The sequence below is a fragment of the Panthera onca genome, chromosome B1, assembly GCF_046562875.1.
Source record: "Panthera onca isolate mPanOnc1 chromosome B1, mPanOnc1 haplotype 2, whole genome shotgun sequence".
Classification (NCBI taxonomy): Eukaryota; Metazoa; Chordata; class Mammalia; order Carnivora; family Felidae; genus Panthera; species Panthera onca.
In genome coordinates, this window is record NC_138342.1 from 187,279,797 (window position 1) to 187,294,615 (window position 14,819).

Sequence of the window (14,819 nt, forward strand, 5' to 3'; positions counted from 1 at the left end):
TCTTACAGCAAGCTTAGCACTCTCAGAGACGTGGTGATATTTTGATACAAATCTTGACTTTAATATAATTGTTTTTCCAGTATGTGTTTTGACTTAGTACAGACTCATAAAAATGGATTGAATGAAAATCAGGCAAAACAATTTACCTGGAGGCAGATCTCCAAGAAGACTATGTTTGAACAAACTGCAATTCTCAATATATATTTGTAATATCACGAGTAAATGAATCTGATGGCATGAAGAGTTTCCTATGAATCAAAGTTAAACAGAGAAAGATCATGGTTTGTGACATGTTTAATGTGATTATTGTTACTATTGTCTCTTAAAATCTACCCACTCTGATCAATTCTCTGTCCAATCTGCCCTTAAAGTATGATCTTCTCTCCTGAGGCAGTGACTTCTTTCTTCCTATGCTAGATTTTTCTTCTTTTGCTTCTGTGTGTTTACACTATTTTGACATTAAAAACCTGTACTTCCTAAAGGACATTAAATCATCCCCAAATCTTTTAGGGCTGTGTGGAATGGATAAACTTAACTGGGAATAATGAAATCATTCATTTGATTTGGGTAAATGTTAAAGATTTGGAACCCTTCTGTCATTAAAATCCCATTTGCAGGCCACATTGAAAAATGCTACATAAAGCCAGGGCTAAAGGGCCTGGACTCTTGTCTCTCTGTTCCCACCTCATTCATATTCATCTCCTTCCCCATCAACTACCATGGTCCCCACCAAGGTGGCGCTGAGGGTTCCACAGAGCACCATTCGAAACTGTAGATCACTGTGAAAATGGCCTCTTTATAATCTGTCTGGGAAAAGGATGACTTCTGTTTTCTGGCAGCAGAAAGAATTCTGCATAAAGAGTAATTGCTGAGCTCACAAGAGGTAAAAGAAATCTCCAAGAGGTTCCCCAAACCCCTCAAAGTGAAAGGAAACTGGAGTGGTCAGTGAGGGGCCGAGAGAAGAGCAGTGTTAACCTGCCTGCAGGTGCCCGGTTCATCTCTGTGGCCAGGATGAGGCTTAGACCGGCATGGCAGCCGTAGGGAGGCTGAAGCCCGGACTGATGGAACCACGGGACTTGGCAGGGTCTAGATAATATTAAACTGAGAAAGAGAGAGAGAGAGAGAGAGGGAGAGAGAGAGAGAGAGGGAAACATACCTTGTACATTCTGAGAATGTGTTTTCTAAAGAAGTTAGAATGTATAGTGCCCCCTGAATCTTACTAACAGCAAATGCAAATCCTCTCAGGAGAAACTTTAGATAATGCATCTGGCACTTAGTAAACAGGCCAAAAAAAAAAAAAGTTACATGATACGTTAGTGAGTTTCAGATTTTGCAAAAGAACATGTTCTATAATCGCAGCAAGCTTCTCCATATGTCTTACAGCAAGTTTAACTGTCAGTTAAATTCTCTTAACTCCCAGGTTACCCTGGAGTAAAATCAACAGCATGAATTTACAATGAAAGATCAGCATACACACGTGGGGAAAAAAATCACCTTGAAGTCAGCAGAAACAGCCGATTTAGACCTTTAAAGTCTTCAGGTATGGGAGTATTAGAATTCTTTCTACTTGTTTTGAATTATTGAGCAAGACCAAAATTACCAGGCATGTTGGAAAAGTGCTCCAGAAGGAATTATAGAAATAAAAAAATAAAAAAATATCAGATTAAAAACTCATTTGACAGATTAAATAGAAAACAGATATAGATGAGTTGAGATCAGTGGACTAGGGGTGAAAAAAGCTTATGAATCAAGAAGAATGCAGACAAGTGAGTCTCAGAGATGGAAGACACAAAAAGAGGTTAAGACATAGGAAGCGTAGAAGGAAGTCTGTATGTGTCTAACTGGATCGTTTGAATGAGGAACTAAAAAGGATGGAAAAGAATAATGTGTAAGATAAATATCATGGAAGCTCGCAATTCACAAAACAGAACACAGTGTTTGCCTACCAAAGTAAATTAAAAAGAAGCCAGCACCTAGAGACCATGAACCATCAAGGATAAAAACATGAAGAAATTTCAAGTGAGAATTGTGTACTCAGCAAAATTGCTTTTTAAGAACAAAGGTGATATATTAAAAAAAACTTATAAATTAATAAGAAAAAAATTAAAAGTGAGCAAAACATGTGAGCAGGCAGTTCACAAAAGAATTTCCAAATGGCCGTTAAGAATACAAAAGATGTTCATCAATCTTTTGTTACTAGGAGAATGCAAATTAAAACTACACCGAAATCCCACCACATCCATATCAGAACGGCATATTAAAAAGATAAACAGTGCCAAGTGTTGGCAAGAGTAAGAAGATGACTTAAACTTATTTATTTATTTTTAATTTTTTTTTATTTTTGAGAGACAGAGCGTGAGCAGGGGAGGGGGAGAGAGAAAGAGGGAGACACAGAATCCGAAGCAGGCTCCAGGTTCCGAGCTGTTTGTTAGCACAGAGCCCAACGCGGGGCTCGAACTCACGAACTGCGAGACCATGACCTGAGCCGAAGTCAGACACTCAACCAACTGAGCCACCCAGGCGCCCCCAACTTAAACTCTTATTACTGCTTCTATGATATGAGTTAGTATAATAATTTTAGCACACTCTGTGGCAATACCTACTAAAAGTAAACATATATATAAAATATTTATATATATTTAAATATATTAACTAAGAACTCCTTTCCTATTATATCTATTACCCAGCAATTCCATTCCTAAATATATACATAAAAGAAATAAGGGCTTATGGTCCCTAAAGATATATAGAAAAAGTTTTCAGCAACTTAATTCATAATAGCCAAAGAAGTTCAAACAAATCAAATATCAATCAACAATAGAATGAATAAAGTATGACAGTTGCATATAATGCAATTCTGTACAACAGTGAAAAGAGATAAGTTGCAGCTACATGGAATGATAGGAATGAATCACATAGACAAAATTTTGAATAAAATAAGCCATACTAAAGAAAAAAAGAGTATACATTATAAAATTATCTTAATGTGAAGTTTTAAAACTAATCTACAATAATAAATGTCAAAACAGTACTTTTGGAGTATACTAAATGGAAACAAGAAGAATGAGCCTGCCAGGTGGTTGGAAATATTCTATATCTTGATTTGGAGGGTGGTTAAATGTGTGTGTGTGTGTGTGTGTGTGTGTGTGTGTGTATGTGGGTGTGTGCGTGTGCATGTGCGTGTACGTGTGTGCGTGTGCATGTGTACATGCAAAATTTTAATGGATATATGTGCAAAATTTATTTAGCTGTATATATAAAATTTATATGCCTAACTACATATGACTTATACATCAATAAATTTTTTAAGTTACTGTAGGTGAAATGAAAGCATTTTCAGATTTTAAAAAATGAGAAATTTTTTAAACCTCAAACAGATCTATGCTGAAAAAGAAAGGAGAGTGAAAGTTGAAGAGAGAGAAAGATTACTCCAAAAGGATGGTCTGATATCAAAGAAGTAATGGGAAGCAAAAGAGAAGTCAATATGTGAATAAATACAAAGAGGTATTGTCTCTATAAAACATGTTGCAAGTTTATGGGGTTTTAAAAAAGAGAATTAGAATTTTGACAAAATAGAATAAAAGCTGCAATGAAGTAATTTGAGTTAAATTGTTAAATTGTTCTAATCCCCTGAGAATGGGATTATTTTATTATGCATGGCAATATTTGAGAAGTAATTATGAAAATAATAGAAATAAGGTGTTTAATTTTCAAAAATAACTCACTTAACTGATTTAACAAACAAGAAATATAGAAGAAGCAGGGAATCTAGAAATCCTAAAAAAAGAGTAAAGCAATTTTAAAATATCCATAATGAAAATGAATGTAGTGCTCGCTTCGACAGCACATATACTGAAAATTAATGTAAATAAATTTGACCTGGCAGTTGAAAGAGATTGCCAGATTGCTTGGAAAAAAAAAATACCTATAACCTAATGACATGTAAAGTTTATAAATGAAGAAAAAGATGACCGTTTAAATTCTAAACTAAAGAAGACATTATCAGAAAAAAATAGATTAAGATAAAAAACATTTCAGGGATAGAGAAGGTCGTTATGTGATCATAAAAGTCTCAGTTCACCCAGAATGATAATTATAAATTTATACGCATCTACTAATATAGCAGGTGAAATTTAATAGAACTATAGGATGAAACTGGTAATGCCATCATCGGATGGGAGGTTTCAACACACTTCTTTCACTTGGGTGGAGAGAAAAAAATTAAGATGGAAAAGAATGTACGACACAGTTAACCGAACCTCCACCCCCAAACTGGAAAATAAGTATTTTTCTCACGCACAATGCAAAATTCACTGCATAACTGACCATAAATAATATCTCAAAAATTTTGAAATATTGGTTTATGTTATGGGCTCATTCACTTTAGACAATGCAAATTAACTAGGTGTCATTAACGAAATATAAAGGAAAAAAAAAGCCAGTTTGTCAAACACACTACCAAAGAACTCAGTTGTCAAAGGTGAAATCAGAATAGATACTTAAAAGGCTCAAAACTGAGATGTATTGTGGAATATAGCAGAAATGGTACTTTGAAAAATAACAACAGCTTACATTATATTTATTTTTTTTTAATTTTTTTAACGTTTTATTTTTATTTTTGAGACAGAGAGAGACAGAGCATGAACGGGGGAGGGGCAGAGAGAGAGGGAGACACAGAATCGGAAGCAGGCTCCAGGCTCCGAGCCATTAGCCCAGAGCCCGACGCGGGGCTCGAACCCGCGGACCACGAGATCGTGACCTGAGCCGAAGTCGGACGCCCAACCGACTGAGCCACCCAGGCGCCCCAGCTTACATTATATTTAAAAAAAGAAGAAAAGCTAAAAATTAATGAGCCACATGCCCAAATTAGCAAAATATTGGAAAGAGTTTGGAGTTAGAAAATAATAAATCAACAAAATTACTAAAAGATAAAATATGGGGCACCTGGCTGGCTGAGTCGGTAGAGCATGCGACTCTTGATCTTGGAGTTGTGAGTTTGAGCCCCACAATGCATGTAGAGATTACTTAAAAAAAAAAAGAAGATCAACAAAGCCAAAAGTTGGACTTTGCAAAAACTAATAAACTTCCAACACAACTATAAGGAAAAGGTGAGAAGTCACAAAAAATGTTTGGAATAAAAGTAAGGAGATAGCAAAAGTTCCAGGAGAATATGAAAAAAAAAATATGCCAAAAAATTTGGGAACTTTGATGAAATGAATACATGTCTAGAGAATTTTTCCTAACAAATCAGACTCGGGGAGATCTACAATACCCAAAGACTTCTCTAACAATTAAAGAAATTGAATCAGTGGCTAAAAAAATAATAATACTTCTTTAACAACACTGAGTCCAAATGCTTTAACAGTCAAAATCTACCAAGTCCTCAAGGTCTTTCCAATCTTAAAAAATATCTTTCACATTATAGCAAGGAAGGAATTACCAACCAACTCATTCTGCAAAGTCCATATAGCTTTGACAACAAAATCACACAATAACTGTAAGAGAAAGAGCAAGGAAATTACAAGCCAATTTCTTTCATGAATGTAGATGCAATTAGCCTATTCAAAATCATAGCAAATCAAACCCAGTTATATATAATAATAATAATAGTAATAATAATAATACACCATGACCAAACTGGGCTTATTTCAGAAATGCAAGGTTCATTTCAAAGTAGTAAATGTATAAACATCATTATCTTGTTAAATTAAGATCGTATCAAGAGAAACAGAAAAAGCATTAGATATAAATTAGTATTAAATCATGACTTTAAAAAATTTTAAGATGCAACAAAAGTGCACATTATCAACCTAAAAACAGAGTATCTATCAAAATCCTACAGAAAACATCATATTTAATAGTAAAAATATTAGAAACCTACTTTTAAAACTTAGGAAAAAGCAGGTGCCTAATTTCACCACTCTTATTCAATACTGGAGCTAGAGAAGTAAGACAAATAAAGAAATAAAAGATATAAAGGCAGATAAAATGCATAAAGAAGAGTCACTATTTACAGAAAAAATGTGTTTGTCTACATGAAAATCCCCAAAAGACATACAGATAGGTTTAATTGGATGAGAGAGTTTAGCAAAGAGACTGGATATGAGATCAATATGCATAATTAAACTCATCTCTGTACATTAGCAATTAATGTAATTAATAGAAAATATTGTGAAAAAAAGACACTATCTGCAATAGCAATAAAAATATGATAACCTAGCGGCGCCTGGGTGGCTCAGTCAGTTAAGCATCTGACTTCGGCTCAGGTCATAATCTCGTGGTCCATGGGTTGGAGCCCCACATGGGGCTCTGCACTGACAGCTCAGAGCCAGGACCCTGCCTAGGATTCTGTCTCCCTATCTTTCTGCCCCTCCCACACTCATGCTCTGTCTCTCTCTCTCTCTCTCAAAAACAAATAAACATTAAAAAAAAATATTTAAAAAAAAGAGAAAACCGTTTAAAAGAAAATATGATAACCTAAAAAAAGGTCTAACAAAAGATACACAGAGATGTATACAGAATGTTATTAATCTGTATTAAAAGTCACTCAAGAAAACATAATTAAAAGAAGTTTGATTCAGTCTGGGTCTCTCCACCCCCTAAAGGTAGAAACCTGAGAAAAAGCCTTTTGTAAAAGTCGTTTATTAGTCTGATTTTACAGGAAGGAATGAGGGATAAAGGAAGTTAAACAGGGAAGGAGAGAGAATCAATGCAAGGTTGCATTACTGAATTACTGAGTTGGCTGTTGCTATAGGCAACTGGATATTTACTGCCATGTAGTCATCTGAAAAGCTTTATGAAAAGGGTCTCATACCTCCCTTCCTTGTGAATGAAGGCAGTTGCATCTATTGATTCCCATTCTCCAGCGATCAAGGGTTGCCTAACAGGGTATGAACCACTCCATCTTCCAGGATGTGACATGTATGTTCTGAGTGGTTTCCCGCAAACATCTTACAATAAAAAAGACCCTGCCTAGAAAGCAAAAAGACTTGACAGAAGTTTAGGGCGAGGTGAGGCACTGTCCTATCCACATATGTGAAGCTAGTTGAAGTTGGCATGGAATTGGTCACTGCAGCCGTGTCTAGAATGAGAGAACTTGCAGAGGTGTACAAGAAGTATCCAAGACAGAGACGGATAAATACCATGCTCATGGACAGGAAGACTTAATATTGTAAATATGTCAATTCTTTCCACACCGTTTCAGATCAACATCTGAAACTTTTTTTCCTATAAACTTTGCAAGCCCATTCTAAAAATTATATGGAAGACCAAAGGGTCTACAATAGACTAGACATTTCTAAAGAAGAATACATAAGGGGTACTTGCCTTACCAGGTATCCAGACTTATAAATGTGACGTTATAAAGATAATGTGACTCTGGCACGCAGACAGATTGACCAATGGAAAGGAAAACAGATGCCAGAAGCCTATCACACATGTGGAAACTTGATATTTGACTGATATCAGACATCCTGTAGACTACTTGGGGAGAGATTAATAAATGATGCCTGGGTAATTGGTAATCAATTCTCATTTATTAAAGACTTAACTGCAAAAGGCCAATTTCTAGATCTTTTAGTAGTAGATAGAGGACAATATTGTTAGTCTCTTTGGGAGGAGAAGAGTTTCTTACACAAAACTATGAAGGAAAAGTAATTGATAAAATAAACTAAATTAATGCTAAGAATAGCTGTTAACCAAAATATACCATAAGGTGAAAAAACTAAACCATATTTAAGGTCTAAGCTTCCAAGCTTGGAGTGAAAGAGAAGTTTTCTAAGAATGAAGGAGGTGACTTCCACAAATTTCCACAGCTTGAAGGTCTGTCTGAAGCTTTGGGAAAAATTTGGGGGGAAGCCCAATGAAGAAGTTTTATTTTCATTCCTGGGGCCTCAGGGGCAAACCTGGATATCCTATCCAGAGAAAAGGATAAGAACCAGATGGTGAAGGCACTTTCATTGGATGATTCCCTGGACAAAAAAACAAGAAAATTTCCAAAACACCTAAGAAAGAACATCAAGTTGTAAGAGTTGAGTTTCTCAATTTATTTATTGGGCCATTGAGGGAGGGATTATTGAGAAAAAAAAAAAAAAAAGTGTTCCATTTCATGACAGAAAGAAACCCAGGAGGAAGTAATAAAGTGTCAACTCCCAAAAATGAAATCACGCCAAATTCCTGGGGCGTAAGAAAAATGAAAAGGGCATTTGAAATTGTAGGACAGCCAAATGGCTGTCCCAAACAGTGGATATAGAGACATCACTTAACATGCCCAGACACTATCCTAGTTAGTGTCTAAATCTAATTTATAGGTTAACTTGTGCAATTATTATTTGTTGCACAATGATATGTGGTTCATGTAAACTCTTGTAGGATGATTATATATTCACTGAATGATACCAGAGGAAACATGGCTAAAAGCTAAAAGAGTATCTATCAATAAAGAATAAATTCACAGGAACATGGAAGAGGGTTTTTCTTACAAAAAGGCCTATAGACTAAACATAAAATAAGTTAAATAACATATACTTTTTATGCACCATAATATAATAAATTATGACATATATTATAATGATATGATAAATATACAATAAAATAATATGTGGAGGATATAGTAAATATAAATAAGATGCAAGAGATTTGTATAAGTTAAGAGCATTTGTATTCACCTATTCTGCTATTTAAGCTACTGCCCATTTCCCATGATTATGAAGAGTAAAGATGTTCATTAGTCTTTGATCTCACACAAGTGCATCTCCCAGAGATCCATTCACCTGCATTAAGCCACACTCATTCACTCATACATTAACTTATTCAATAAACACTAACTCTGTGCCTACCATTTACCAGGCACTAAAGAAGTAGTTAGGAATCTCTGCCCTCAAGACTAAAGTTCATTACGGAAGGCATCAAAACAAAACAAACACTATAGCTAAAGAAGTTCAGGTTTTTCATACAGGACACTAGGCAGCTAATCAATGAGTGAATAATGAGCAGGGGGCAGGTAGAGAAGCAGGTATGGAACTAAGGGCAGTTTAAAAGGTCACTCAGGGTGACACTGATTTGAATTTTGAAAGATGTATGGTGGTTACCTAAGGGGAAGCATTTAAGAAAATGGAACAACAGGTCCAAAGGGCCGGATGTGTAAAATTGCATAAATTTCAGTAGCAGGATAGAGCCGAATCTCTGGATTGGTGTGGCCATGGGGCAAGATTAGAGGATGAGGCATTGGCCCCAACAAGAATTTTGTATGACAAATTCAGACTTACAACTCACAACTATTGCTGGAAGGCATGGAGATTCATTAAAGGAGTTTAAATAAGAAACTAAATGCTCTGGTTTAGATTTTCAAAGATCTCTCTGATGCGGGAATGGAGGTGGGCTGCCTCAAGACAGGTGCAACATATAGAGGTTTTGCAGTGTTCTAGGCAAGACTCAATGAGGGCAGCAAAGCAGGCAGAAGCCGAGGATAGGATCTGGAGGGGAAAAGTCTGATAGGAAAGGGATCAAAGAGGCAGACTCCACAGAATTGGCTGCTGATAGGGTTGATGGAGATGGAGGAAAGGTAGGATAACTCACCAGGTTCTGGGTTGAATGTCATTTACCATACAGTTGGAGAACTTTGAAAATGGGAGTAGGGAATGAAGAGTGAATTCAGCTGGAGACAGGTTGACTTTGAGGACGCCCAAGTAAGAAGAAACATTCATTACATAGGCAATTAAATATGTGGTATTTGCACTCAAAAACAAAGTCCAGATTTCAGATTTAGATGTGTTTGCCTTCCCAAGTAGCAACTGATGTCATAAGTTGGACACTAGGAAAAATAGAGAGTAAGAAGAACTGAGAGCCAACTATGGCACCAGAAAACCATTTCAAGAACCAAGAGAGGAGGAGTGGCTACAAGAGGTTAAAGGAAGCATCTAGAGGGGAAGAACTAAAACAACAAACAGCCATGTCACAGAGCCCAACAACAACAACAACAACAACAACAACAATGTCCACAGCAGGAGGATAAAGAGTAGAAACTTGTTTATAAATTCTTCGCTGGGTTTATGAAGCAGCATTGGCGATGCTAGGGAGCCATTTAGATGGAATCATAGATTTCAGGTTGTGAAGGTGAGAAGTCAGGAGAAGGAGTTGAGGAGGTGTGGAAAGGGAAATTTTGACTGAACATAACTCGGTCTAGAAGGTTGGTTATGGTCCAGAAGCAACAGTGGCGAGAGGCACAGAAGGGATGAGAGACGGTTCTTGGCTCTATGTTTCTGTGCCGAAATCACAAATTCTCAAGTACCGCACCCAGGTACACAAACAAAATGCAACTTCTTTATTTTCCTGTAACTATTTTAATCTGACACTGGGCAGAGTGGAATCAACATAATTATTATAAATGGGCTCGTTCTCTTTAGCTTATATATGGTCTCTTTTGGTGAGTCAGCCTCTTTCAAATTAATGCCCAGCTCCTCCCCCAAGAACACCTAAATCAATGAGACAGTTGAGGGGTTAACCTGTGTGAGGCACCTTTTCAAGCATTTTATAAAAAAATATTTAAACTGTCATAACAACCCTATCTTTACTTGAGAATTGAGGAAAATGAATACTTTTACCAGGATTGGGCATCTAATAAATTTTGGAACCAGGGTTCAAGCTTGGGCAGCCTGACCTGAGAGCCCGTGCTCTTAGCCACGACATTTGGCTGACACCAAGAAGTTGGGTGTGTAGAGGACTGAGAAAAATGAGTCCCTCGGGTCCTTACAATCTCTAATCATCTGATGGTTCCACCTGCGCCCTAGGCTTCTGAATGCTGGGGGGGGCAGTGGATCCCCTCTGACCGTCAAGCTGCAAGGGCTACTAGGCTCCGTGGCCCTAACCGTGGCGTTTGGGCACTCCTGTCTCCACAGACTGTGGCCCTTTTGAGCTCCGTGTAGGCCCTCCCAGCTTCTCTCGAAGTATGGAAGAACACCTGGGTGTCCCACGTGGCCCTTAAAGGCACGAGAGCCAGCACCTCTGCCTCGGACACATCCTCCTACGGTCACTAGGCACTGTTTCCTTTACACTGCGCTCAACACGGCCACTGGCTGCGTCCTGCCCCATCCGGGAGTCCCTTTATCTGCGGTTTCGGTTACATGCAATCACCTCAAAGAGGTCCAGAACCAGGTGCTCCTCCTTCTGACGTAGCATCAGCAGGTCAACAGTCGCCCACTGCTACGTCACATGCCTGCGTCATTCCCTCCACTCGCTCTCCTCACGTGGCATTTTATCATCTCACAGCATCACAGGAAGAAGGGTGAGTACAGGACGATGAGATATTTTGAGAAAGAGACCACATTCACCAAACGGTTACTACAGCATATTGTTATAGTCGTTCCATTTCATTGCTACTGTTCTTCTCTTTCTGGGCCTAATTTATAAATTAAACCTGATCTGGGGTGTGTATGTTTAGGGAAAAAACATAGTATCTGTAGGGTTTGGTACGATCTGTGGTTTCAGGCATCCACTAGGAGGAGTCTGGGAATGTATTTCCCAGGGATGAGGAGTTACAACGGTAATACCTATCGCACCGCCCTCTGTCTTCTGTACTCAGCTAGTTCGTCTCTCAGGTCAAAGGGGAAGTATTTCTCATTTCTCTCTGTCTCCAATTCTGATTGCCAGTTACACTTTGCATACGATAATCAACCACATTGTTATGTTAATGGGACCTAAAGAAACTTAGAAAAGGAATCTCCTTCGCACCAAAGCCTGGATTTCAAAATTCTTGCCTCAGCTACATACTCGAGAAATTCAGCTCTGTGACCAAAGCTGATCAGTTCTATCTTTGTTCTAGGCAGAATTGTCCTCTTATTCTGTGGGGCACTGAGCCTCAAGGCCCATCTGTAGACATAGGAAGCTGGCAGGGAACATGTTATTAAAGGGGAAATTAAAGTGCATTGATTTAATATCTTCAAGATATTACCAACAGATACGTGCCTAAAAACCTTCCTTAGGGTTATAAACAACTGTAAGTACATTCTTCTTACTTCCCTCTCCTTGGGGCTATTCTGCATTTCAGTCTGGGGAATTCGTCCTGTATTTGGCCAGAGATTTGCCGCCTATAATTTTATCACAGCCCTCTTTAATTTTTGCAGCCAGAGTGGGAGAGACTCAAGCTTGTCAACATTTTGCATCTTGAGGAAAAAGATTATTGTAACAGGTTCTTTTATTTAGGACCAGAACTGAGTCGGGTGTCTACTTTAATGAGTCCTACACAAATGAGAAATTTAATACTACATAAGCAAATATTTTCATTACGTAAAGAAGACATATTTTCCTTACAGGAGTTCAGCTTACAGATTTAGAGAGTCATAAAAGAACTACTGGTATTATTTACATCAGTAACACAGATATTCTAGCTTTAAAAGGTGGTATTCATAATTATTATGAGCTGACTTCTCTATCTGCTTTAATGAATGCCTGCATGAATTATATGTATCTATGTACAGTTGGTTATCAACCAACACATCTTATTGCTGGCTCTTTTAATGTAAGTCAGAAAATCATCCACAGGCTCATACAAATTAACATGTGGGTACAGCAATAGGACTCTAATAGATTAGCATATAAGAAATATGATCAGACATTTCATCAAAGAAAAAACACCTAATAAATATACAGGGAAACAGCTTTTTTCATACTAAAGAGGAGCAAACATCTTTTTGAGACCATATGACATTCCTACACTGGGGCCAAGTAAATCCAGTCCCAGCAACTTACCTTTATGAAATTAACCAAAATGCAGAAGAAATGTGGGTACTACGATAATCATTTGGAGTTGGCAGTGTTTTTCTGTCCAGGGCCAGATAATAAGTATTTTAGGATTTGTGGGCCATCGTGGTAAGAAAGCAGCATTGATGGTATGCAAATGAGTACGTGTGGCTGTGTTCCAGTGAAACTTTATTTACAAAAATATGTAGTGGACAGGATTTGGCCTGTGGCCTAAACCCAGCTTCACAGTGTTATTGATGGTAAATGAGTGGAAAAATGTAAACAACGGTGTCAACAATTGGAACATAGTTTTATAAAATAGGATAATCAACTCAATGGTTGATTGTGTAGCCATTGTGATAACAACTATAAAAATTGTAGGAGCCTGGGGGGCGCCTGGGGGGGCGCCTGGGTGGCTCAGTTGGTTAAGCGTCAGACTTCGGCTCAGGTCATGATCTCACAGTTTGCAAGTTCGAGCCCCGCATCGGGCTCTGTGTGGACAGCTCAGAGCCTAGAGCCTGCTTCAGATGCTGTGTCTCCCTGTCTCTTTGCCCCTCCCCCAATCACACTCTGTCTTTCTCTCTCTCTCTCAAAAATAAATAAACATTAAAAAAAATTGTAGGAGCCTGGGAAATGTTGGGTAAAACAAAAACAAAAACAAAACCAAAAACCAGGATCTAAAATTATATATTCAGCAAGATTATAAACATACAATTCTGTTCGTAGAAAGACAAAGGCTGAAGGGGGATACATAAAAAGTGCAAATAATTGTTTGCCATGATGGGTGAGATTTCAAGTTTATTATATTATTTTCATCACTAGTATTAAAAGTTTACTTGAGAAGTAACACAAACTTTAAACATTCATAGCTATACAGCATTGCTGTCATCACACAGCATCTGCCTTTTGGTTAGGAAAATTGCTAGAAAAACAAGGCAGAGGTTTTAGGTACTGAGGAAATTCTAGGGTGATCATGTGTAGTTTCCTAACCATACACGAATTTGCAACACACATGGGCTACACTGACCACACTTAATCAGATGAAAAACTCTGCACGGTTTAAACAAATCTGCAGGCACGTCTCTGAAACCAGCTCAGAGGGACTAGCCAGCTAATGGTAGATTAATGACATTGTCATCATAGAGGACGGTGGTCCATATTTTTACATCTAGTTCTTGTTGCACACGCCAGAGGCCTTTCTTAAACTAAATCTTGTATTTGTCAGCGATTGAACATGGCCTGAAATCATAGCCATAAAATCTTCATACTGCTATATACTACTCTTAGTTGCTATGTTTTTCTATCCCCTTTGCTCCCCTGAACTCATTGTTAAAAGCTATCAGGAAATTTTAATATAATTCTTGATTTATTATGACACATTAAAATTACATGTAACCATTCTATGGGTTGGTGGTTAAGAGCACGAATCTGGACCCACAGTGCCTGGATTTAAGTTCCAATTTCTTAACTTTACTAGGTGTATGAACTTAGGCAAATTTATTAACTTCCCTCTGCCCCAGTAAAATGGGTATATAGCAAAAATGGGTATATAGAAAAAACTGTAAAATGGGTATATAGCAAAAACTACCTCATAGGGTTGTCCTAATGATTAAGTAAGTTACTGCAATGTAAATTGCTTAGAATACAGTTTGGTATACTCAGTAAGACTAAGGACTCGGTATTTGTAAATACTCAGTAATTATTGTTCTTTTGAGAGAGTATATTCCACTGATATTTTATTTCTTTTCTTTAAGATTTTATTTTTAAGGAATCTCCACACTCAACATGGGGCTTGAATTTACAACCCCAAGATCAAGAGTCTCACACTCTACCAACTGAGCCAGCCAGGCACCCCTGATATTTTATTTCAAATCACTGTTGTTTATGGAATTTTATTTCTCCACTCTGTTTACGTTATTTTCTCCTCATGCAGCGCGTAAAAATTATGCCAACTTCTTCCTAAACAGACAATAGTTCAATATCACATCTCACAATCTATAGCATTGTAAGAAATGCAGGGAAAATAATCAGATTTACTCTGATGATAATCTTAATTTTCCTGTTGCGCTACAAGCACCCTTTAC

At 37.5% G+C, this 14,819-nt stretch overlaps 1 long non-coding RNA gene across 3 annotated transcripts in view; it reads left to right on the forward strand.

Annotated features, from left to right (window-relative positions):
- The window catches only part of LOC132691565 (uncharacterized), a 78,727-nt gene that overhangs the window by 6,631 nt on the left and 57,277 nt on the right, over positions 1-14,819 (forward strand). For 2 of the 3 annotated variants that reach the window (XR_014137559.1, XR_014137560.1), the window contains exons 2-3: positions 1,421-1,540; positions 3,378-3,504. This is a non-coding gene — a long non-coding RNA (uncharacterized LOC132691565). The remainder of the gene's footprint in view (positions 1-1,420; positions 1,541-3,377; positions 3,505-14,819) is intronic. The other variant, XR_009615861.3, reaches the window with a different exon arrangement.